General features: G+C 33.4%; 1 protein-coding gene across 1 annotated transcript in view; it reads right to left on the reverse strand.

The window, feature by feature from the left end:
- The window catches only part of LOC128174829 (uncharacterized), a 218,200-nt gene that overhangs the window by 121,182 nt on the left and 70,318 nt on the right, over window positions 1-26,700 (reverse strand). The window lies entirely within an intron of this gene.

Consider the following 26,700-nt stretch of genomic DNA (forward strand, 5'->3'; position numbering starts at 1 on the left):
GGATATAGGATAGGATAGGATACTTTTGTCAACTTTCACGATAGCAGCACTGTATAGAAGCAAAGTTGTTCATTGTACCAATATCTATTAGAAAAAATCATTGCCACGCCCATTTATTACATAATTAGGGATTTTTAGGGGCCAAAGTACTTAAACTTTGATGAAAAATAACTAGAGAAGTATACATATTTTGTTAGACATCATAGAAGAGAAAATGTTTGAATAAATGATTTAAATCGATTCCATCAATCAAAACATGATTTTCTGTCCCCAATAAGGATCTAGAGGGCTGGCCCCTAAAATATTCAATCATTTGTATCTCAAAAATGATCAACAATTTCACATGGGTGTAAGAACAAAAAATATTTGTTTTATTAAGACCTTTTCAAACAAATCAAGAAAAAGGGGCTGGCCCCTTTTTTTAGGGGCCAAGGCCTCCGTAAACTCTATTACAAGTATCTTAAAAACGATAAAGATTTTGTAATGCATTATAGAAGCAAAGTTGTTGATCGTACCAATATCTATTTGAAAAAATCATTGCCAAGCCCATTTATTACGTAATTAAGGATTTTTAGGGGCCAAAGTACTTAAACTTGGACGCAATATAACTAGAGAAGTATACATATTTTGTTAGACATCATAGAAGAGAAAATGTTTGAAAAAATGATTTAAATTGATTCCCCTTATCAAAACACAAATTTCTGTCCCCATTAAGGATCTAGAGGGCTGGCCCCTAAAATATTCAATCATTTGTATCTCAAAAGTGATCAACAATTTTAGATGGATGTAAGAACAATAAATGTTAGTATTCATGAGACCTTTCGTATAAAATCAAGAAAAAGGGGCTGGCCCCTTAAATTAGGGGCCAATAGACTCCTAATCTTTATTACTCATACCTTAAAAATGATCAAGATTTTGTAATGCATTATAGAAGCAAAGTTGTTGATAGCAGCAATATCTGTTTGTAAAACTCATTTTCAAACCCATTGATGACGTAATTAGAGTTTTTAGGGGACTAAAATCTTTAATCTTTAATGTGCTGTATGTTAAAAAGCAAAACTCTTTGTTAAGCATTTTAAAGGATATTGACAATCGTATACATTATCTAAAAGGAGGTGGTTGAGGGAGAATTCTGAAATTTCACTGATATTTTAATCGAATCGTTTGAAAAATTGAACGGAAGACCTACTCGTTACTCGTAACGAGATCGTATCTAGTTATTATTATTTTTTTCCACAAATTTTGTGCACGAGATTTCTCAAAAACTGTTCGACCGATTTCGACCATTTTTTCACAGAAGATGAGACTTGATGTAAACTTCATACGTTTATGAGATTTTTCCTGTCAGCACTTCCGGTACCGATTTATCGGCCATTTTGTACATTTTTACAAGATATTTTGTGCAGAGGAGATCTCAGAAACTATCAGAGATATGACTATGAAATTTTCAGGATAGGTAGTCTATAGTTTGAAGTTGTGCACTATTATGTTGTTTTACGCCAGTGGCGCCATTTCTTGGAGCTCGCCTGGGCTCGAAATTTGAGTACGAATTTTCATTCAAAATTTTAATACGTTTTCATCTGTATCTTTTTATCAGTTTATATTTTGTTAAGACATATATTACAAAAGTAGTAGGTAACTAAACGTTCTTTCCAACGAAATCAAGAAAAAGGGGCTAGCCCCTTAAATTAGGGGCCAAGACACTCGTAAACTCTATTACAAATAACTTAAAAATGATCAAAATTTTGTAATGCAATATAGAAGCAAAGTTGTTGATTGTAGCAATATTTATGAGGTAAAATCATTTTACACCCATTTATGACGTAATTAGGGATTTTTAGGGGCCAAAGTACTTAAACTTTGATGCAATATATCTAGAGAAGGAGACATATTTTGTAAGGCAATGTAGAAAAGAAAATGTTTGCATTGATGATTCTAATCTATTCCACTTATCAAAACTCTAAAGTATGTCCCCATTAAGGATCTAGAGGGCTGGCCCCTAAAATATTCAATCATTTGTATCTCAAAAATGAACAACAATTTTAGATGGGTGTAAGAACAAAAAATGTTAGTATTCGTGAGACCTTCCGATTGAACTCAAGAAAAAGGGGCTGGCCCCTTTAATGAGGGGCCAAGACACTCGTAAACTCTATTACAGATAACTTGAAAACAATCAAGATTTCAAATATCTTTGGTACCTAGCCTTTTTAAAAAATTGATACCAGCGAGATTTTAGTCACTGTAAGTGATTGAGACACAAACTTTTATAAATGATAGACAATCGATTGAAGATATATTTAACGGGTTTTCTTTTGTCAACCGTCACTTCCGGTACTCACCAGAAGAGTTCAAACAATTCATTTTTTTCACAAGTTTAACTGATTATCTTTGGTGTTTCATCTTCCATGATTAACAGTGGTGTACACTAAACAAATGTATAAAAAAAAACCCTAGCTTTTATTTTCATAACCTCTTTTGTTCGTCCGTTTTCGGTCTCGAGACAAAAAACCTCGATGCACCAAGATCGCAGATTTGGCAGAGAATATCGATATTTCATCGTATCATATGAAAACAAAATCGGACGGAAGACCTACTCGTTACTCGTAACGAGATCTAGTTATTATTAAGGTCTTCCGTTTCGAACGGAAGACCTTATTGTTTTCGTACTGTTTCTTATTATTATTAAGGTCTTCCGTTTCCAACGGAAGACCTTATTGTTTTCGTACTGTTTCTTCTTCTTATTATTATTTATTATTATTATTATTTTTTTCCAAATTTTGTGCACGCGATTTCTCGGAATCTATTCGACCGATCTCAACCATTTTTTCACAGATGTTAGGGCGTGATCTAAACTTAATACATTTTTCTTAATTTTTTCGTAGTCACTTCCGGTACCGAATTGTCGGCCATTTTGTAATTTTTGACGACCCATTTTGTGCAGCTATAAACTCGGAAACCATAAGAGATATGAATATCAAATTTTCAGGAAAGGTAGACGATAGTTTGGAGTTGTGCAGCATGTAGTTGTTAAATGCCTGTTGCGCCATTTCTTGGAGCTCGCCTGGGCACGAAAACTGGGTACAAATTTTCATTCAAAATTTTCACACGTTTTGATTTATATCTTTTTATCAGTTGATATTTTGTTAAGACATATATAACAAAACTGGTAGATAATCAAAAGTTCTTTCCAACAAAATCCAGAAAAAGGGGCTGGCCCCTTTATTTAGGGGCCAACGCACTCTTAAACTCTATTACAAATAACTTAAAAACGATAAAGATCTTGTAATGCATTATAGAAGCAAAGTTGTTGATCGTACCAATATCTATTAGAAAAAATCATTGCCACGCCCATTTATAACGTAATAAGGGATTTTTAGGGGCCAGAGTACTTAAACTTTGACGCAATATAACTAGAGAAGTAGAAATATTTTGTTAGACATCATAGAAGAGAAAATGTTTGAATTTATGATTTAAATTGATTCCACTTATCAAAACACGAATTTCTGTCCCCATCAAGGATCTAGAGGGCTGGCCCCTTAAATATTTAAACATTTGTATCTCAAAAATGAACAACAATTTTAAATAGATGTCAGAACAAACAATGTTAGAATTTGTGAGACCTTTCGATTGAATTTAAGAAAAAAGGGGCTGGCCCCTTAAATTAGGGGCCAAGACACTCGTAAACTCTATTACAGATATCTAAAAAACGATAAAGATTTTGAAATGCATTATAGAAGCAAAGTTGTTGATCGTACCAATATCTATTAGAAAAAATCATTGCCACGCCCATTTATTACGTAATTGGGGATTTTTAGGGGCCAAAGTACTTAAACTTTGACGCAATTTAAGTAGAGAAGTAGACATATTTTGCTAGACATCATAGAAGAGAAAATGTTTGAATTTATGATTTAAATCGATTCCACTTATCAAAACACGAATTTCTGTCCGCATTAAGGAATCTAGAGGGCTGGCCGCTAAACTATTCATACATTTTTATCTCAAAATGATCAACAATATTAGATGGGTGTAAGAACAAAAATTGTTAGTATACTTAAGACCTTTTCAAAGAAATAAAGAAAAAGGGGCTGGCCCCCTTTTTATTGGGGGGGGGGGGAAGGGGCAAGAAACTCGTAAAGTCTATTACAAATTACATAAAAACGATTAAGATTTCGTAATGCATTATAAAAGCAAAGTTGTTAATTGTAGCAATATTTATCTGCAAAACTCATTGCAACACCCATTTATTATGTAATTAGGGATTTGTATACATTATCTGAAAGTGTGTGTTTGGGGGGGGGGGGTAATTCTAAAATTATATCGATTATTCATGGTGTGATTAAAAACAGAAATCGCAAGGAAGACCTACTCGTTACTCGTAACGAGATCGTATCTAGTTATTATTAAGGTCTTCCGTTTCCAACGGAAGACCTTATTGTTTTCGTACTGTTTCTTATTATTATTATTAAGGTCTTCCGTTTCCAACGGAAGACCTTATTGTTATTGCTTTGTTTCTTTTCCTCTATTATTATTATTTTTTTTTTTCTCCCACGTTTTCTCAAAAACGCTTCAGCCGATTTTGATAAAACTTTCAGATCTTGTTCATGACAAAATTTGTAAGAAAAGTACATGGGCTTTTTTTGGTCGTCACTTCCGGTCCCGAGATATTAAAGATTTTATGTTTTAGCTTGTTCACGAGCTTTCTCCAAAAGTATTTAAGATAGAATTTTTAAATTTTCAGTGATGATAGAAAGTGTCCAGCCGCAGTGTACTACGCATATCCGAACGTCCGCCGTCACTTCCGGTCGTCACCGGGAGGAAATGAAAAACCTTAATTTTTCAAATTTTTGGATTTGCATTTTTTTAATTATTTCATTCGATAGAGACGCCCTCAAAACTTCTAAATATGAAATTTGTTTAAAAATCGATCCACGCATTCTTGAGATTTTGGGCTCCAAAATTCTGAAGCGAAGGTCCGCGTAGCTCAGTCGTTAGAGTGTTGGACTTGTGCCCAGACGACCCGGGTTCAGTCCCTGAGTGCCGAATGTTTTTTCTCTCTTATTTGTGTTTTGATTAATGATTTCGTCTTTAAAATGATGGATTTTAATGTTTTTCGTTTTATTTTTGTCATAATTAAAAATAATATCGGCTTTTTTCAGTACAAATATGGAGCTCTTTTCTGTCAGCAGCTCTCTAAATTTAGACGTTCGTCGCATTGCCGGTATCAAAAACATGCCGAATGTTGGTTTTTTCTTAATTTTGTTTTGTTTAACGATTTTATCTTTAAAATGATGGATTTTAATGTTTTCCGTTTTATATTTATTATACAGTACAGCTCACGAGTATCCCGACACCCACCGTGTAAAAAACACGGTGGAAAACGGTCTGTGTCGCACCGTGCACACGGTGTGACACCGTGTATGTGTATTGGAAAATTCAAGAAAAAGCACCGTGTCGCACCGAGGCCGCCTGTGTAACTCCGTGGCCACTGTGTTACTCCGTGGATATCGTTACCTGAGACGTTGATAGATATAGCGTATGTTTAGAAATAAAGAAATTATGGCTAAACAAGGGTTGAAACATATACATCCTTTTCATATTTAAAAAAAAAGAATGTCGACTTAAGTTGCACGGACCCAGAAAGTTGTCGAGGCTGTCAACGTGAAGTTAATTTTTTTGTGATCTGAAAACTCGACGTAAATGGGCACCTTTTAATTCATTTGTTCTTAAATAAATTGAAATAAATCCACCAAAAATATTTAATAATCATTTAATATATAATCAAAATTCAAATCAATTTAATTCATCTTGTTTTTTTTCTTAACACACGTGATGTTGTAACTGACGATCCTATTAAAATGTCGGGAGCTTAAACGTCTTATTTCTGTTATCTGTAAACACTTTCTGATTTATTAATTAATTTACTGCCTTACTTTAAACCAATTAAAAATGAGAAAAGAAAACATTTCAGACCATGTTTTTCTAAAAACATGTGCTGTTGATGTGCTATAGTAAATAACAACCCCATATTACCGGTGACTCGAATAATTTGGACTTCAGCTATTAATGTAGCAATAAATAAACAAAAAATCACTTTTATATTATAGATTATAGATAAATGCATGTACAAACTCTTCTTAAATTATATTCATGCATTGTACATGTATTAAAAATATACCCGCATTTCATAAAATAATTTTCAACTTTATTTCCGTATAGTTCGTAATGGCCTCGTGATTTCACATGAAAAAATCACTCGTGCGATGTACGGAAGCTGATCAGATACACAGCATTGTCTTTCATCTTGGGTTCTATACACAACAGGTGTTATTGTCTGTCTTGTTAGGTGTCATTGGAATTTACAACTAACTGTGTGTATATTTGGACGTCTGAACAGGTGTACTCGAGATGCCGTTATTCACACCTTTCCGCGAACACCTGTTTGGTAACTCATCACATCCCGTCGTGTATATGGTCTGAATATATCTTACTTCTACTTTGTTAGTTCAATGATTTTTCCTAATCTCTAACAAACAAACAAAATTGTCTGTAGATATGTACACAAACAACTACACGTAAGACTATCGGCGCTTGGATCTGGGGAACAATTCAGCAACTCTTTAAATGCGGGAATTTCGTAATTAGGGATTTTTAGGGGCCAAAGTACTTAAACTTTGACGAAAAATAACCAGAGAAGTATACATATTTTGTTAGACATCATAGAAGAGAAAATGTTTGAATAAATGATTTAAATTGATTCCACTTATCAAAACACGAATTTCTGTCCCCATTAAGGATCTAGAGGGCTGGCCCCTAAAATATTCAATCATTTGTATCTCAGAAATGATCAACAATTTTACATGGGTGTAAGAACAAAAAATATTTGTATTCTCAAGACCTTTTCAAACAAATCAAGAAAAAGGGGCTGGCCCCTTTTTTTAGGGGCCAAGGCACTCGTAAACTCTATTACAAGTAACTTAAAAACGATAAAGATTTTGTAATGCATTATAGAAGCAAAGTTGTTGATCGTATCAATATCTATTAGAAAAAATCATTGCCACGCCCATTTATAATTAGTAATTGGGAATTTTTAGGGGCTAAAGTACTTAAACTTTGACGCAATATAACTAGAGAAGTAGACATATTTTGCTAGACATCATAGAAAAGAAAATGTTTGAATTTATGATTTAAATCGATTCCACTTATCAAAACACGAATTTCTGTCCCCATTAAGGATCTAGAGGGCTGGCCCCTAAAATATTCATACATTTGATCTCAAAAATGATCAACAATTTTAGATGGGTGTAAGAACAAACATTGTTAGTATTCTTAAGACCTTTTCAAAGAATTCAAGAAAAAGGGGCTGTCCCCTTTTTTTTCTTTGGGGGGGGGGGGAGGGGGGGCAAGAAACTCGTAAAGTCTATTACAAATTACATAAAAACGGTTAAGATGTCGTAATGCATTATAAAAGCAAAGTTGTTAATTGTAGCAATATCTATCTGGAAAACTCATTGCCACACCCATTTATTACGTAATAATGGATTTGTATACATTATCTGAAAGTGGGGGGGGGGGATAATTCGAAAATTGTATCGATTATTCATGGTATGATTTAAAACAGAAATCGCAAGGAAGACCTACTCGTTACTCGTAACGAGATCGTATCTAGTTATTATTATTAAGGTCTTCCGTTTCCAACGGAAGACCTTATAGTTTTCGTACTGTTTCTTATTAAGGTCTTCCGTTTCCAACGGAAGACCTTATTGTTTTCGTTCGGTTTCTTTTTCCCTATTATTATTATTATTAGGGCTTTTCGACTTTCGGTCGAAAAGACCTATTGTTTTCGTTCTGTTTTATTATTATTATTCTTCTCGACAAAGTTTCGTCATGGATTTTTTGAAAACGGAATAGAAAAATCAAAATTTAATGTTAGCTTCTTTTAGCAATTGTTTAGTTCTCCCGTATGTCCTTTTTTGGACTTCCGGTCTATATACTTCCGGTTTACACATGCATAAAACAAAATATTAAAAGGACCTTTGTATCTATCTTATTTTTTGATTATTAACTAAGAAATTTTGGATCTAGATACTTCATAGTATGATATACAAAATCGTAAGCGACAACTTTTTTGTATCTCTTTCTGTTTTTGAGATATTAGACTTCAAACTATGAAAAAAGGGGGGATGAAAAAACTGAAAATTGAAATAACCACTAAATTTTTTAAATGAGGAATGGAAAATGTTAAAACTGTCATAATAATCATATATTTAAAGTTTCGTTTGAAACCATTGAGAACTTCCGGTTTTTTAAGTTAATAGAAAATCGTCTATGGGTGGTTTAATGTTAAACTGAATTCATGCGTGCCACTTTTTCTCAAACAGTTTTCAAGTAAATATTTCCATATTTAATATTTATATTAAGGGACCTAATTTGCAGACTTGAAAATATTTTGAGATAAAAATTTTGAAAGATAAGGGATCTAGAGGGGTCAAAGCTAAAAAAAACCCTTTAGCTGTATCTTTTTTATTTTTCATCCGACTTTTAAAATCTTTTCGGTTTTAAGTTTTGAGTAAAGAGTACAATTTAAAAATTATGGTCCGTAGGGCCATTTTTTGACTTCTTATAGGAGTATTAAGGGTGTGAATATTGCAACTTTTTAAAAGTTGAAAAAATGATTTAGAAAGAGTTATCTCGGTTTGCTCAATGAACGTAGAACATTAATACTCTAGGCATACCACGTTTCTATTTGCGAAAGGAATGCTTACTTTTTTATGATGTTTTGGAAATATTCTTTTAGAAATTAAAAGTATATTTACTTTTAAAGTGCTGAAGTTAACTTTTTTTGACATTGCATTATTTATAAGGTTATATTTCTAATAGGCAACTGATTATACCAAGGGGGTTAAGAGTTTTTAAATAAAAAATAGATAAGATTTTACCTGACATTTACAATCAAAAAAGGGAAAGGGGATGTCGAAAAGCCCTTACTTTTTGTTGAAGACAAAAAAAGTTCTAGTTATTATTTTTTTTCTTACAAATTTTGTGCACGCGATTTCTCAGAAACGGCTCAACCGATTGTCATGAAACTTTCAGATAAGATAGATAGTGATCGAAATCTTATAGCTTTTTAATTATATTGATGACATCACTTCCGTTTTTGAGATATTGACGTTTTAGCGATTTTTAGAGGGGTTGCTTGTTACTCTAACTTCTCCTAAACTATAACAGATATTGAGTTCAAACTTTCATGGAATGGTAGACAAAAGATTGTAGATTTGCAATTTTATTTCATTTTGAACTGGATTGAAAGGCGCCGAAGCTCGCCTGGACCCGAAAATTGAGTTTAAAAAAATGTCGTATTTTTTTCTTGTTTTCTTTGTTTATCTCTTTTCCGAAAAATATTTTGTTAATACATGTAATGTAAGAAAGGTTAATATTTACAGGACCTTTCATTTGATATCAAGAAAAAGGGGCTGGCCCCTCAAATAAGGGGACCAAAGGCCTCTAAAGTCTTTTATCTGTAGCCCTTTACTGAGAAATTTTTTGTGAAATGTTATAGAAGCAAATATGTTTATCTTACGGTTATGTATCCAAGTAATGTAATGATTTTATTATATGTTACGTAATTAAGGGTTTTGAAGGGCCTAAAGTCCAAAATTTTGATCACCCATATCTCAGAAAGGAAAAATATTTTGTAATGCAATACAGAAGAAAAGTTGTTTCAAATGCTGTTCTCAACAAAATGCAACCTTCAAACTTTCGTTAAACGGCCCCTAAAAGGAGTTAAGGGACCTGCCCCTAAAACCTTCTTTCTCATATATCTCCAAAACGGTAACGATATTTGAAACACTTGTTGAACAAAATATGTGTAGAATTAAATGACATTTTATTTGATACCAAGAAAAAGGGGCTGGCCCCTTAAATTAGGGGACCAAAGGCCTCTAAAGTCTTTAATCTGTAGCCCTTTCCTGAAAGATATTTTGTGAAATGATGTAGAAGCAAATGTGTTTATTTTAAAGTTATGTATTCAAGTAATGTAATGATTTTATCATGTGTTACGTAATTAAGGGGTTTTAGGGGCCAAAAGTCAAAAGTTTTGATCACCCATATCTCAGAAAGGAAAAATATTTTGTAATGCAGTACAGAAGAAAAGTTGTTCAAAATGATGTTCTCAACAAAATGCAACTGTCAAAATTTCGTTAAACGGCCCCTAAAAGGAGTTAAGGGACCGGCCCCTAAAACCTTCTTTCTCATATATCTCCAAAACGGTAACGATATTTTAAACACTTGTTGAACAAAATTTGTGTAGAATAAAATGACCTTTTATTTGATACCGAGAAAAAGGGGCTGGCCCCTTAAATTAGGGGACCAAAGGCCTCTAAAGTCTTTAATCTGTAGCCCTTTACTGAGGGATATTTTGTGAACGGTTATAGAAGCAAATATGTTTATCTTACAGTTATGTATCCAAGCAATGTAATGATTTTATCATGTGTTACATAATAAGGGTTTTTTAGGGGCCAAAATTATAGAATGTTGATCACAAATATCTCAGAAAGGAAATATATTTTGAAATGCAGTAAAGAAGAAAAGATACTCAGAAAGATGTACGCAATAAGATGCAATTTTCAAAATTTCGTTAAATGGCCCCTATAAGGAGTTAAGGGATCAGCCCCTTAAACGTTCTTTCCCATATATCTCAAGAACTGTAACGAATTTCTAAACAGTTGTTTAACAAAATGTGTTGAGATTCAATTGACCTTTTATTTGATATCAAAAAAGGGGCTGGCCCCTAAAATTAGGAAACTAAAGGGCTCTAAAATGTTTCATCTGTAGCTCTTTACTGAGGGAAATTTAATGAAAGGCTATAGAAGCAAATATGTTTATCTTACAGTTCTGTATCCAAGTAATGTGATGATTTTTTCATGTGTTATGGAATAAGGATTTTTTAGGGGTCAAGGGTCCACAAACTATGACCAGCTATATCTCACCAAGGAAAATGTTTTGAAATGCAGTGTAGAAGAAAAGATACTCAAAATGATGTACTTTACAAAATGCAACCTTCAAAATTTGGTTCAGCGGCTCCAATAAGGAGGTACGGGACTGGCCCCTAATTTTTTTTTTTCTCAGATATCTCAAGAACGGTGACGAATTTCTAAACCCTTGTTGAACAAAGCTCTTATCCCTGAAACAAAATAGTATCTGGCCCTGAGAATGTAGACCCCGTTTTTCTATTCTAAATCATGTTTAGCAAAATCAAGATCTAACATATATCTCAAATTCTAAAATCAGACGGAAGACCTCTTCGTTGCTCGCAACGAGATCGTGTCTAGTTATTATTATCATTTTTTCCAAATTTTGTGCACGCGATTTCTCGAAAACTATTCGACCAATTTTCAACATTTTTTCACAGATGATGAGTCATCATCTGAATTTTATATGTTTTTGAAATTTTTGTTGTTTTCACTTCCGGTACCGATTTATCGACCATTTTGTAGTTTTTTACGACCTATTTTGTGCAGAGCTGATCTCAGAAACTATCAGAGATATGACTATGAAATTTTCAGGATAGGTAGTCTATAGTCTGAAGTTGTGCACTATTATTTTGTTTTACGCCAGTGGCGCCATTTCTTGGAGCTCGCCTGGGCACGAAAATTGAGTACGAATTTTCATTCAAAATTTTCACACGTTTTGATCTGTATCTTTTTATTAGTTGATATTTTGTTAAGATTTATATAACAAAAGTGGTAGAGAATCAAAAGTTATTTCCAACGCAATCAAGAAAAAGGGGCTGGCCCCTTTTTTTAGGGGCCAATGCACTCGTAAACTCTATTACAAATAACTTAAAAACGATAAAGATTTTGTGATGCATTATAGAAGCAAAGTTGTTGATCGTACCAATATCTATTAGAAAAAATTATTGCCACGCCCATTTATTTCGTAATTAGGGATTTTTAGGGGCCAAAGTACTTAAACTTTCACGAAAAATAACTAGAGAAGTATACATATTTTGTTAGACATCAAAGAAGAGAAAATGTTTGAATAAATGATTTAAATTAATTCCACTTATCAAAACACGAATTTCTGTCCCCATTAAGGATCTAGAGGGCTGGCCCCTAAAATATTCAATCATTTATATCTCAAAAATGATCAACAATTTTACATGGGTGTAAGAACAAAAAATGTTTGTATTCTTAAGACCTTTTCAAAGAAATCAAGAAAAAGGGGCTGGCCCCTTTTTTAGGGGCCAAGGTACTCGTTAACTCTATTACAAATAACTTAAAAACAATATAAAGATTTTGTAATGCATTATAGAAGCAAAGTTTTTGATCGTACCAATATCTATTTGAAAAAATCATTGCCACGCCCATTTATTACGTAATTAGGGATTTTTAGGGGCCTATTACTTAAACTTTGACGCAATATAACTAGAGAAGTAGACATATTTTCTTAGACATCAAAGAAGAGAAAATGTTTGATTAAATGATTTAAATTGATTCTACTTATCAAAACACGAATTTCTGTCCCCATTAAGGATCTAGAGGGCTGGCCCCTAAAATATTCAATCATTTGTATCTCAAAAGTGATCATCAATTTTAGATGGATGTAACAACAAAACATGTTAGTATTCATGAGACCTTTCGTATAAAATCAAGAAAAAGGGGTTGGCCCCTTAAATTAGGGGCCAATAGACTCCTAAACTCTATTACTCATACGTTAAAAATGATCAAGATTTTGTAATGCATTTAGAAACAAAGTTGTTGATCGCAGCAATATCAGTTTGTAAAAACTCATTTCCAAACCCATTGATGACGTCTTTAGAGATTTTAGGGGACTAAAATCTTAAATCTTTAATGTGCTGTATGTTAAAAAGCAAAACTCTTTGTTAAGCATTTTAAAAGATATTGACAATCGTATACATTATCGAAATGGGAGTGTTTGAGGGAGAATTCTGAAGTTTCATTGATATTTTAATCGTATCGTTTAAAAATTGAACGGACTCATTTCCAAACCCATTGATGACGTCTTTAGAGATTTTAGGGGACTAAAATCTTTAATCTTTAATGTGCTGTATGTTAAAAAGCAAAACTCTTTGTTAAGCATTTTAAAAGATATTGACAATCGTATACATTATCGAAATGGGAGTGTTTGAGGGAGAATTCTGAAGTTTCATTGATATTTTAATCGTATCGTTTGAAAATTGAACGGAAGACCTACTCGTTACTAGTAACGAGATCGTATCTTGTTAAGGTCTTCCGTTGGAAACGGAAGACCTTATTGTTTTTGCTTTGTTTCTTTTCCTCTATTATTATTATTCTTTTTTTTTTTCTCCCACGTTTTCTCAAAAACGCTTCAGCCGATTTTGATAAAACTTTCAGATCTTGTTTATGACAAAATTTGTAAGAAAAGTACGTGGGATTTTTTTGTTCGTCACTTCCGGTCCCAAGATATTAAAGATTTTATGTTTTTGCTTGTTCACGAGTTTTCCCCAAAAGTATTTAGGATAGAACTTTCAAATTTTCAGAGATCGTAGAGAGTGAACGGCCGCAGTGTACTACGCATATCCGAACGTCCGCCGTCACTTCCGGTTGTCAGCGGAAGGAAATGAAAAACCTTAATTTTTCAATTTTTTGAATTTGAATTTTTTTTATGTTACTATTTGATAGAGACACTCTAAAAACCTTTGAATATGAAATCTGTTTTAAAATCGATCCATGCATTCTCGAGATTTTGGGCTCCAAAGTTCTGAAGTGAGAGTCCGCGTAGCTCAGTCGTTAGAGTGGTGGACTTGTGTCCAGGCGACCCGGGTTCAGTCCCCGAGTGCCGATTATTTTTTCTTGCTTAACTGAGTTTTGTTTAACGATTTTATCTTTATAATGATGGATTTGAATGTTTTCCGTTTTCTTTTTGTCATAAATAAAAATAATAGCGGCTTTTTTTCAGTACAAATATAGAGCTCTTTTCTGTCAACTCCTCGCTAAATTCGGACGATTGTCGCATTGCCGGCATCAAAGACATGCCGCCGAAGCACCCCTGCAGTTCGACCGCATTAGAGTTCACTGGATCGCTTTGCCGGCATCAAAGAAATGCCGCCATTTCAATGATTGTATACACACAACATTTAGCAATGCACCAACGTTTTTAGTATTTCACGTGGCTTAAAAAGAAAGGTTGTTTTGTATTTATTCAAACATTTAGATATGTACATGTATGCATGTATACATGCGTTTATTGACAAATGTTGCGTTTATATTGAAATCCTGAACACTAAAATCAATCTCTCTCTCTCTCTCTCTCTCTCTCTCTCTCTCTCTCTCTCTCTCTCTCTCTCTCTCTCTCTCTCTCTCTAAAAGATCTACTACAGGTAACATGGAGTAATGAGGCTAGAGGCTAATGTACATTTGACGTCAAAAAAAACAAACGTATTTTTTTCTAGTTACGGGATATTGTCTACGGATGTTATTTTTTGAAATTCACTGTTCAATGATTTAATAACAAATCTATTGACTGTCTGGGATTTAAAAAAACGATTTTTATTATCAACTGAATGCTTAACATTGGTCATTTAGACATAACACTTGGGTATCGTTTGAATTCGGGAAAATGGGAAATAAATAATCATACTATATTTCTAATGATGTAGGTTATTTTATTTGCTGACTTACCAGAATTTTTTATTATGCAGTTATTGTCGGCAAAGAAAAAACTTGAGACAAAAAGAAATATAATAGATATGAAAAAGCAGATAAAACAATTATAAATTTCGTTATCAAATCAGAGACATAAATGTTATTTATGTGTCTGATCATATCGATTTCTGATTAATCTCTCTCTCTCTCTCTATCTCTCTCTCTCTCTTTCATCCTACATATGTAGTGTTTAGCATGTAAATGTTGTGGCATTTTATATATCTTCTTTCTGAAAACTTTAAAAGTAAAAAATAAATCCATGAATTGCGTTTGATGTAAGATTTTAAAAGATTATTGCAAATGTTTCTCGACTTGTTGCAATACTGCTGTTGTCATAGGCAAAATCCCATCGTCAGCTCTGGACCGGTAAATGTCCGAGTAAAAATAAACTGGCGACTTCGAGAGAATAATTGCGTATATCTCCGCTATTGTAAGACCCATCAACTTAAAATTCGGCAGGAGTGTATCTCAGACATTACTTTTATGAACAATACCTGCACGTTGCGAGTGTTTTAAAGATTAATTGATTTTTTAGGATTTTGAAGCGAGCTGGTAGTTTTCTATCTAGGTCAGAGTTCGACCTCTTTCTTTATTTATGGTTTCATTGAAATTAATGTTGAAATGGGCTTGGCCCCTGTGCAGCCGCATAATATTTCTGTTGCATGTATATTTCTTTTTTTCCGTTTAGTCTGAATCTACGATAGCATGTGAACTACTTATGAATGTTAGAACTGTGGAAATTACTGCATCAAATTTTTACCGAATAAATTTACGTGTTACTGATTTTGTTATTTCTAAATTTATAAAGATTTTATCAATCCTGCTGAAATAAAACAGTCAAACATAATAGTAAACGACACGAACAAAAATTCTCAACACTGAAATACATGGGTAAACTGTATGTCTGCATCAGTCATTGTTTTAGGGCTTCCCCTAATTGTTGTTACCCGAATCCGAGATCCATACCTCAAAATTCTATTTTCGATTTATTTACGACGAAAATCAAGCTCGGGTCTTTTCACCCTCCTCCAGACAAAAACACGCATCAATATTTCAAATGACCTCGCACTGTTACCAAACCTAAATAGTCAGACATCTTACACTTTGTTTTTTATCTCATACAAAATCTCAGCTCTTCTCCCGGGCGGAAACGCCCCAAATTCAAACACAAATTCGGGAATTATTTCGCGTCAGCCATGTTTTGAGACACCTGCAAAGGCTGTGTGTTCTAATCTCGCCGGAGCCAAGATTTGTTCTTTCTCTCTATTTATTTCTCTTATTTATTATTTATTTAATTTTCTAACTAAAGTAATCAACATAAAAGGGTTGTTGGGCTGTAGTACAAGTTGAAAAACACTCTTCAATTAAAATTTAGAAAAAAACAGTCTTTTATTATTAGGGTCTTCCGTCTTCAGCGGAAGACCCTTCTATTCTTATTGATATTAGGGTCTTCCGTTTACAAAGGAAGGCCCTCTTTTTTTCTTTGGTTTCTTTTTATTAAAGGTTATTAGACCTGTTATTAAGTCAAAAGACCTCTTATTTAATATGAAATAAAATGGGACTGATCCTTAAAATTAAGGATCCTACAGGGTGGATAATCCTTCATCCATCGCTCTTTTAGATCACATCTGCATTTCCTGATATGTTTCGTTGATGAAGATAAAAGGCAAGGTCTGTTCCTGTTCTAAAAATCGGACGGAAGACCTCCTCGTTGCTCGCAACGAGATCGTGTCTAGTTATTATTATTATTATTTTCCACAAATTTTGTGCACGCGATATCTCGAAAACTATTCGGCCGATTTCGACCATTTTTTCACAGATGATTGCCAGAGGTCATAATTCTAGAAGTTTTTTGAAATTTTGAAATCGGCACTTCCGGTTCCGATTTACGGCCGATTTTCTAAGTTTTTACGACCCATTTTGTGCAGACATAAACTCAGAGACTATCAGAGATATAAGTATGAAATTTTCAGGATAGGTAGACCATAGATTGAAGTTGTGCACAAAGTAGTTTTTTGGCGCCAGTGGCGCCATTCCTTTGAGCTCGCTTAGGCTCGAAAATTAGGTACGAATTTTGCATCAAATTTTTCATACAATTTGATCTGTATCTTTTTATCAGTTACTATTTTGATAAAATATATATAACAAAAGAAGTAGATAATTAAAAGTTCTTCCAAATGAAATCAAGAAAAAGGGGCTGGCCCCTTTATTTAGGGGCCAAGACACCTGTAAACTCTAATACAAATAACTTAAAAACGATTAAGATTTTGTAATGCTTTATAGAAGCAAAGTTGTTGATCGTCACAATATCAGGAAAAATTATTGCCACGCCCATTTGTTACGTAATTAGGGACTTTTAGGGGCCAAAGTACTTAAACTTTGACGCAATTTATCTAGAGAAGGAGACATATTTTGTAAAGCATTGTAGAAGAGAAATTGCTTGCATTGATGATTCTCATCGATTCCATCAATCAAAATACCAATATCTGTCCCCATTAGGGATCTAGAGCGCTGGCCCCTAAAATATTCAAACATTTGTATCTCAAAAATGATAAGCAATTTTAAATAGGTGTAAGAACAAAAAATGTTAGAATTTGTTAGACCTTTCGATTGAATTCAAGAAAAAGGGTCTGTCCCCTTCAATTAGGGGCCAAGAGACTCGTAAACTCTATTACAGATAACTTAAAAATGATAAAGATTTTGTAATGCATTATAGAAGCAAAGTTGTTGATCGTTACAATATCTAGCAGGAAAAATCATTGCCACGCCAATTTATTACGTAATTAGGGGTTTTTAGGGGCCAAAGTCCTTAAACTTTGACGCAATAAATCTAGAAAAGGAGACATATTTTGTTAAGCATCGTAAAAGAGAAAATGTTTGCATTGATAAACTTAATCGATTCCATTAATCAAAACACCAATGTCTGTCCCCATTAAGGATCTAGAGGGCTGGCCCGTAAAATATTCAATCATTTGTATCTAAAAAATGAACAACAATTCTAGATAAGTGTAAGAACAAAAAATGTTAGTAGTCGTGGGACCATTTAATGAACTCAAGGAAAAAGGGCTGGCCCCTTAAATTAGGGGCCAAGACACTCGTAAAGTCTATTATACATATCTTAAAAACGATCAAGATTTTGTAATGCATTATAGAAACAAAGTTGTTGGTCGTAACAATATCAGTTTGTAAAACTCATTTCCAAACCAATTGATGACGTAATTAGAGATTTTAGGGGACTAAAATCTTAAACCTTAAATATGCTGTATGTGAAAAAGCAAAACTCTTTGTTAAGCATTTCAAGGGATATTGACAATGGTATGCATTTTCTGAGAGGGAGTGGTTAAGAGGGGAATTCTAAATTTTCATTGATATTTTAATCTTATCGTTTAAAAACTGAACGGAAGACCTACTCGTTACTCGTAACGAGATCGTATCTAGTTAAGGTCTTCCGTTTCCAACGGAAGACCTTATTGTTTTCGTACTGTTTATTATTATTTTTTTTCCCAAATTTTGTGCACGCGATTTCTCGAAAACTACTCAACCGATCTGAACAATTTTTTCACAGATGATGGGAAATTATCTGAATTTTATATGTTTTTGAATTTTTTGTCGTCGTCCCTTCCGGTCCGGATTTACGGTCGATTTTGTAATTTTTTACGACCAATTTTGTGCAGAGTTGATCTCAGAAACTATAAGAGATATGACTTTGAAATTTTCAGGATAGGTAGAGCATGGTTTGAAGTTGTGCACTATTTAGTTGTTTTGCACCAGTGGCGCTATTCCTTGGAGCTCGCTTAGGCACAAAAATGGGGTACAGATTTCGAATCAAAATTTCCATATGTTTTGATCAGTATCTTTTTATCAGTTGATACTTTGACAAGACATATAGAACAAAAGTAGAAGAGAATCAAAAGTTCTATCCAATAAAATCAAGATTAGGGACCAAGAGACTCGTAAATTCTATTACGAATAACTTGAACACGATAAATATTTTGTTATGCATTATAAAAATCAAAGTTGTTGATCTCTACATTATCGGTTTGAAAGAGTCATCGTCAGGCCCATGTCTGACGTAATTAGGGTTTTTATTCTTTATCTTCAAATTTTTTTTTTTGGGGGGGGGGGGGTAATTTTGAAATTGTATCGATATCTCATGGTATCATTTTATCTAAAAAAAAAAAAAATCGGACGGAAGACCTACTCGTTACTCGTAACGAGGTCGTATCTAGTTATTATTATTTTTTCCAAATTTTGTGCACGCGATTTCTCGAAAACTATTCGACCGATTTTCAACATTTTTTCACAGATGATGAGTCATCATCTGAATTTTATATGTTTTTGAAATTTTTGTTGTCGTCACTTCCGGTACCGATTTATCGACCATTTTGTAGTTTTTTACGACCTATTTTGTGCAGAGCTGATCTCAAAAACTATCAGAGATATGACTATGAAATTTTCAGGATAGGTAGTCTATAGTCCGAAGTTGTGCACTATTATTTTGTTTTACGCCAGTGGCGCCATTTCTTGGAGCTCGCCTGGGCACGAAAATTGAGTACGAATTTTCATTCAAAGATTTCAAACGTTTTGATCTGTATCTTTTTATCAGTTGATATTTTGTTAAGATATATATAACAAAAGTGGTAGATAATCATAAGTTCTTTCCAACGAAATCAAGAAAAAGGGCTGGCCCCTTTTTTTAGGGGCCAAGGCACTCGTAAACTCTATTACATATAACTTAAAAACGATAAAGATTTTGTAATGCATTATAGAAGCAAAGTTGTTGATCGTACCAATATCTATTAGAAAAAATTATTACCACGCCGATTTATTACGTAATTAGGGATTTTTAGGGGCCAAAGTACTTCAACTTTGACGCAATATAACTAAAAAAGTAGAAATATTTTGTTAGACATCATAGAAGAAAAAATGTTTGAATTAATAATTTAAATTGATTCCACTTATCAAAACACGAATTTCTGTCGCCATAAAGGATTTAGAGGGCTGGCCCCTAAAATATTTAAACATTTGTATCTCAAAAATGATCAACAATTTTAAATACGTGTAAGAACAAAAATTGTTAGTATTCTTAAGACCTTTTCAAAGAAATCAAGAAAAAGGGGCTGGCCCCTTGAATCAGGGGCCAGGGCACTCTTAAACTCTATTAAAAATAACTTAAAAACGATAAAGATTTTGTAATGCTTTATAGAAGCAAAGTTCTTGATCGTACCAATATATATTAGAAAAAAATATTGCCACACCCATTTATTACGTAATTAGGGATTTTTAAGTGCCAAAGATCTTTAACTTTGACGCAATATAACTAGAGAAGTAGAAATATTTTGTAAGATATCATAGAATAGAAAATTTTTGAATTAATGATTTGAATCGATTCCACTTATCAAAACACGAATGTCTGTCCCCATTAAGGATCTATAGGGCTGGCCCCTAAAATATTCAATCATTTGTGTCTCAAAATGATCAACAATTTTAGATGCGTGTAAGAACAATAAATGTTAGTATTCTTAAGACCTTTTCAAAGAAATCAAGAAAAAGGGGCTGACCCCTAAATAAGGGGCCAAGACACTCGTAAACTCTATTACAAATAACTTAAAAACAATAAAGATTTTTTAATGCATTATAGAAGCAAAGTTGTTGATCGTAACAATATAAGTTTGTAAAACTCATAGCCACACCCATTGATGACGTAATTAGGAATTTTTAGGGGATTAAAACATTAAATCTTTAATGTGCTGTATGTGAAATGTGAGTGGAAATTCTGAAATTTCATTGATATTTTAATGGTATCGTTTGAAAAATTGAACGGAAGACCTCCTCGTTACTCGTAACGAGATCGTATCTAGTTATTATTATTTTTTTTTCCAAATTTTGTGCACGCGATTTCTCGAAAACTATTCGGCCGATTTCAGCCATTTTTTCACGGATGATGAGTTATGGTCTGAATTTTATATGTTTTTGAAAATTTTGTTGTCGTCACTTCCGGTACCGATTTATCGGCCATTTTGTAGTTTTTTAACGACCTATTTTGTGCAGAGCTGATCTCAGAAACTATCAGAGATATGACTATGAAATTTTCAGGATAGGTAGTCTATAGTCTGAAGTTGTGCACTATTATTTTGTTTTACGCCAGTGGCGCCATTTCTTGGAGCTCGCCTAGGCACGAAAATTGGGTACGAATTTTCATTCAAAATTTTCATACGTTTTGATCTGTATCTTTTTATCAGTTGATATTTTGTTAAGACATATAAAACAAAAGTGGTAGAGAATAAAAAGTTCTTTTCAACAAAATCAAGAAAAAGGGGCTGGCCCCTTTTTTGAGGGGCCAAGACACTCGTAAACTCTATTAAAAATAACTTAAAAACGATCAAAATTTTGTGATGCAATATAGAAGCAAAGTTGTTGATTGTAGCAATATTTTTTAGATAAAATCATTTTCACACCCATTTATGACGTAATTAGGGATTTTAAGGGACCAAAGTACTCAAATTTTGACGCAATATATCTAGAGAAGGAGACATATTTCGTTAGGCAATGTAGAAAAGAAAATGTTTGCATTGATGATTCTAATCGATTCCACTAATCAAAACTTTAAAGTCTGTCCCCATTAAGGATCTAGAGGGCTGGCCCCTAAAATATTCAATCATTTGTATCTCAAAAATGAACAACAATTTTAGATGGGTGTAAGAACAAAAAATGTTAGTATTCGTGAGACCTTGTGAATGAACTCAAGAAAAAGGGGCTAGCCCCTTATATTAGGGGCCAAGACACTCGTAAACTATATTACAGATAACTTAAAATCAATCAAGATTTTGTTTTGCATTATTGAGCAAAGTTGTTGACCGTAACAATATTTATCAGGTAAAATCATCTCCACACCCATTTATGACGGAATAAGGGATTTTTAGGGGCCAAAGTACTTAAACTTTGATGCAATATATCTAAAGAAGGAGACAAATTTTGTGAAACATTGTAGAACAGCAAATGTCTGTATTGATAATTCTAATCGATTCCACTGACCAAAACACCAATGTCAGTCCCCATTAAGGATCTAGAGGGCTGACCCCTAAATTCTTCAATCATTTGTATCTTAAAAATGAACAACAATTTTAGATGGGTGTAAGAACAAAAAAGTTGTATTCGTAAGACCTTGTGAATGAACTCAAGAAAATGGGACTAGCCCCTTAAATTAGGGGCCAAGACACTCGTAAAGTCTTTTACTCATACCTTAAAAACGATCAAAATTTTGTAATGTATTATAGAAACAAAGTTATTGATCGTAACATGACAGTTTGTAAAACTCATTGCCACACCGACTGATGACGCAATTAGGGATGTTAGGGGACTTAAATCTTAAATCTTCAATGTGTTGTATGTGAAAATGCAAAACACTTTGTTAATCATTTTAAAGGATATTGACAATCGTATACGTTATCAGAAAGGGAGTAGTTGAGAGGAAATTCTGAAATTTCAATGATATTTTAATCGTATCGTTAATAAATTGAACGGAAGACCTACTCGTTACTCGTAACGAGATCGTATCTATTTATTATTATTATTATTATTATTATTTTCCACAAATTTTGTGCACGCGATATCTCAAAAACTATTCGGCCGATTTCGACCATTTTTTCACACATGATTGCCAGTGGTCATAATTCTAGAAGTTTTTTGAAATTTTGAAATCGTCACTTCCGGTTCCGATTTACGGCCGATTTTGTAAGTTTTTACGACCCATTTTGTGCAGACATAAACTCAGAGACTATCAGAGAAATAATTATGAACTTTTCAGGATAGGCAGATCATAGTTTGAAGTTGTGCACAAAGCAGTTTTTTTACGCCAGTGGCGCCATTTCTTTGAACTCGCCTAGGCTCGAAAATTAAGTACGAATTTTGCATCAAAATTTTCATACATTTTGATCTGTATCATTTTATCAGTTAATATTTTGAGTAGACATATATAACAAAAGTAGTAGATAATCAAAAGTTCTTTCCAACAAATTCCAAAAAAAGGGGCTGGCCCCTTTATTTAGGGGCCAAGACACTTGTAAACTCTAATACAGATAACGTAAAAATGATAAATATTTTGTGATGCATTATAGAAGCAAAGTTGTTGACCGTAACAATATCTATCAGGAAAAAATATTGCCACGCCCATTTGTTACGTAATTATGGATTTTTAGGGGCCAGAGTACTTAAACTTTGACGCAATCTATCTAGAGAAGGAGACATATTTTCTTAAGCATCGTAGAAGAGAAAATGCTTGCATTGATGATTCTCATCGATTCCATCAATCAAAATACCAATGTCTGTCCCCATTAAGGATCTAGAGGGCTGGCCCCTTAAATATATAAACATTTGTATCTCAAAAATGATAAACAATTTTAAATAGGTGCAAGAACAAAAAATGTTAGAATTCGTGAGACCTTTCGATTGAATTCAAGAAAAAAGGACTGGCCCCTTAAATTAGGGGCCAAGAGACTCGTAAACTCTATTACTGATAACTTAAAATGGGTAAAGATTTTGTAATGCATTATAGAAAAAAAGTTGTTGATCGTTACAATATCTATCAGGAAAAATCATTGCCACGCCAATTTGTATCGTAATTAGGGATTTTTAGGGGCCAAAGTAATTAAACTTTGACGCAATAAATCTAGAAAAGGAGACATATTTTGTTAAGCATCGTAAAAGAGAAAATGTTTGCATTGATCAATTTAATCGATTCCATTAATCAAAACACCAATGTCTGTCCCCATTAGGGATCTGGAGGGCTGGCCCCTAAAATATTCAATCATTTGTATCTAAAAAATGAACAACAATTCTAGATAAGTGTAAGAACAAAAAATATTAGTAGTCGTGGGACCTTTTTAATGAACTCAAGGAAAAAGAACTGGCCCCTTAAATTAGGGGCCAAGACACTCGTAAAGTCTATTATACATATCTTAAAAACGATCAAGATTTTGTAATGCATTATAGAAACAAAGTTGTTGGTCGTAACAATATCAGTTTGTAAAACTCATTTCCAAACCAATTGATGACGTAATTAGAGATTTTAGGGGACTAAAATCTTAAACCTTAAATATGCTGTATGTGAAAAAGCAAAACTCTTTGTTAAGCATTTCAAGGGATATTGACAATGGTATGCATTTTCTGAGAGGGAGTGGTTAAGAGGGGAATTCTAAATTTTCATTGATATTTAAATCGAATCGTTTAAAAAATTGAACGGAAGACCTACTCGTTACTCGTAACGAGATCGTATCTAGTTATTATTAAGGTCTTCCGTTTCCAACGGAAGACCTTATTGTTTTCGTACTGTTTATTATTATTTTTTTTTTCCAAATTTTGTGCACGCGATTTCTCGAAAACTACTCAACCGATCTGAACAATTTTTTCACAGATGATGGGGAATTATCTGAATTTTATATTTTTTTGAATTTCTTGTCGTCGTCACTTCCGGTCCGGATTTACGGTCGATTTTGTAATTTTTTACGACCAATTTTGTGCAGAGTTGATCTCAGAAACTATAAGAGATATGACTTTGAAATTTTCAGGATAGGTAGAGCATGGTTTGAAGTTGTGCACTATTTAGTTGTTTTGCACCAGTGGCGCTATTCCTTGGAGCTCGCTTAGGCACAAAAATGGGGTACAGATTTCGAATCAAAATTTCCACATGTTTTGATCAGTATCTTTTTATCAGTTGATATTTTGACAAGACATATAGAACAAAAGTAGTAGAGAATCAAAAGTTCTATCTAATAAAATCAAGAAAAAGGGGCTGGCCCCTTTAATTAGGGACCAAGAGACTCGTAAATTCTATTACGAATAACTTGAAAACGATAAATATTTTGTTATGCATTATAAAAATCAAAGTTGTTGATCTCTACATTATCGGTTTGAAAAAGTCATCGTTTGGCCCATGTCTGACGTAATTAGGGTTTTTATTCTTTATCTTCAAATTTCTTTGGGGGGGGGGGGGGGTAATTTTGAAATTGTATCGATATCTCATGGTATCATTTTATCTAAAAGAAAAAAAATCGGACGGAAGACCTACTCGTTACTCGTAACGAGGTCGTATCTAGTTATTATTATTTTTTTCCACAAATTTTGTGCACGCGATTTCTCGAAAACTATTCGGCCGATTTCGGCCATTTTTTCACAGATGATTGCCAGTGGTCATAATTCTAGAAGTTTTTTGAAATTTTGAAATCGTCACTTCCGGTTCCGATTTACGGCCGATTTTGTAATTTTTTCGACCCATTTTGTGCAGACATAAACTCAGGGACTATTAGAGATATAATTATGAACTTTTCAGGATAGGTAGATCATAGTTTGAAGTTGTGCACAAAGCAGTTTTTTTACGCCAGTGGCGCCATTTCTTTGAGCTCGCCTAGGCTCGAAAATGAAGTACGAATTTTGCATCAAAATTTTCATACATTTTTATCTGTATCATTTTATCAGTTAATATTTTGATAAGACATATATAACAAAAGTAGAAGATAATCAAAAGTTCTTTCCAAAAAATCCAGAAAAAGGGGCTGGCCCCTTAAATTAGGGGCCAAGAGACTCGTAAACTCTATTACAAATAACTTAAAAATGATAAAGATTTATTAATGCATTATAGAAGCAAAGTTGTTGATCGTAACGATATCTATCAGGAAAAATTATTGCCACGCCCATTTGTTACGTAATTAGGGATTTTTAGGGGCCAGAGTACTTAAACTTTGACGCAATATATCTAGAGAAGGAGACATATTTTGTTAAGCATCGTTGAAGAGAAAATGCTTGCATTTATGATTCGCATCGATCCCATCAATCAAAATACCAATGTTTGTCCCCATTAAGGGTCTAGAGGGCTGGCTCCTAAAATATTAAAACATTTGTATTTCAACAATTATAAACAATTTTAAATAGGTGTAAGAACAAAACATGTTAGAATTCGTGAAACCTTTTGATTGAATTCAAGAAAAAGGGGCTGGCCCCTTCAATTAGGGGCCAAGAGACTCGTAAACTCTATTACAGATAACTTAAAAATGATAAAGATTTTGTAATGCATTATAGAAGCAAAGTTGTTGATCGTAACAATATATATCAGGAAAAATCATTGCCACGCCCATTTATTACGTAAAAAGGGATTTTTAGGGGCCAAAGTACTTAAACTTTGACGCAATATATCTAGAAAAGGAGACATATTTTGTTAAGCATCGTTGAAGAGGAAATGTTTGCATTGATGAATTTAATCGATTCCATTAATCAAAACACCAATGTTTGTCCCCATTACGGATCTAGAGGGCTGGCTCCTGAAATATTCAATCATGTGTATCTAAAAAGCAACAACAATTCTAGGTAAGTGTAAGAACAAAAAATGTTAGTAGTCGTGGGACCTTTTAAATGAATTCAAAAAAAAGGGCTGGCCCCTTAAATTAGGGGCCAAGACACTCGTTAAGTCTATTACACATATCTTATAAACGATCAAGATTTTGTAATGCATTATAGAAACAAAGTTGTTGGTCGTAACAATATCAGTTTGTGAAACTCATTTCCAAACCAATTGATGACTTAATTAGAGATTTTAGGGGGCTAAAATCTTAAACCTTAAATGTGCTGTATGTGAAAAAGCAAAACTCTTTGTTAAGCATTTCAAGGGATATTGACAATGGTATGCATTATCTGAGAGGGAGTGGTTAAGAGGGGAATTCTAAATTTTCATTGATATTTTAATCGTATCGTTTAAAAATTGAACGGAAGACCTACTCGTTACTCGTAACGAGATCGTATCTAGTTAAGGTCTTCCGTTTCCAACGGAAGACCTTATTGTTTTCGTACTGTTTCTTATTAAGGTCTTCCGTTTCCAGCGGAAGACCTTATTGTTTTCGTACTGTTTCTTATTATTATTATTTTTTTTTTCCAAATTTTGTGCACGAGATTTCTCGAAATCTATTCGACCGATCTCAACCATTTTTTCACAGATGTTTTGGCGTGATCTAAACTTAATACATTTTTC

The sequence above is a fragment of the Crassostrea angulata genome, chromosome 2 (assembly GCF_025612915.1).
Source record: "Crassostrea angulata isolate pt1a10 chromosome 2, ASM2561291v2, whole genome shotgun sequence".
NCBI lineage: Eukaryota > Metazoa > Mollusca > Bivalvia > Ostreida > Ostreidae > Magallana > Magallana angulata.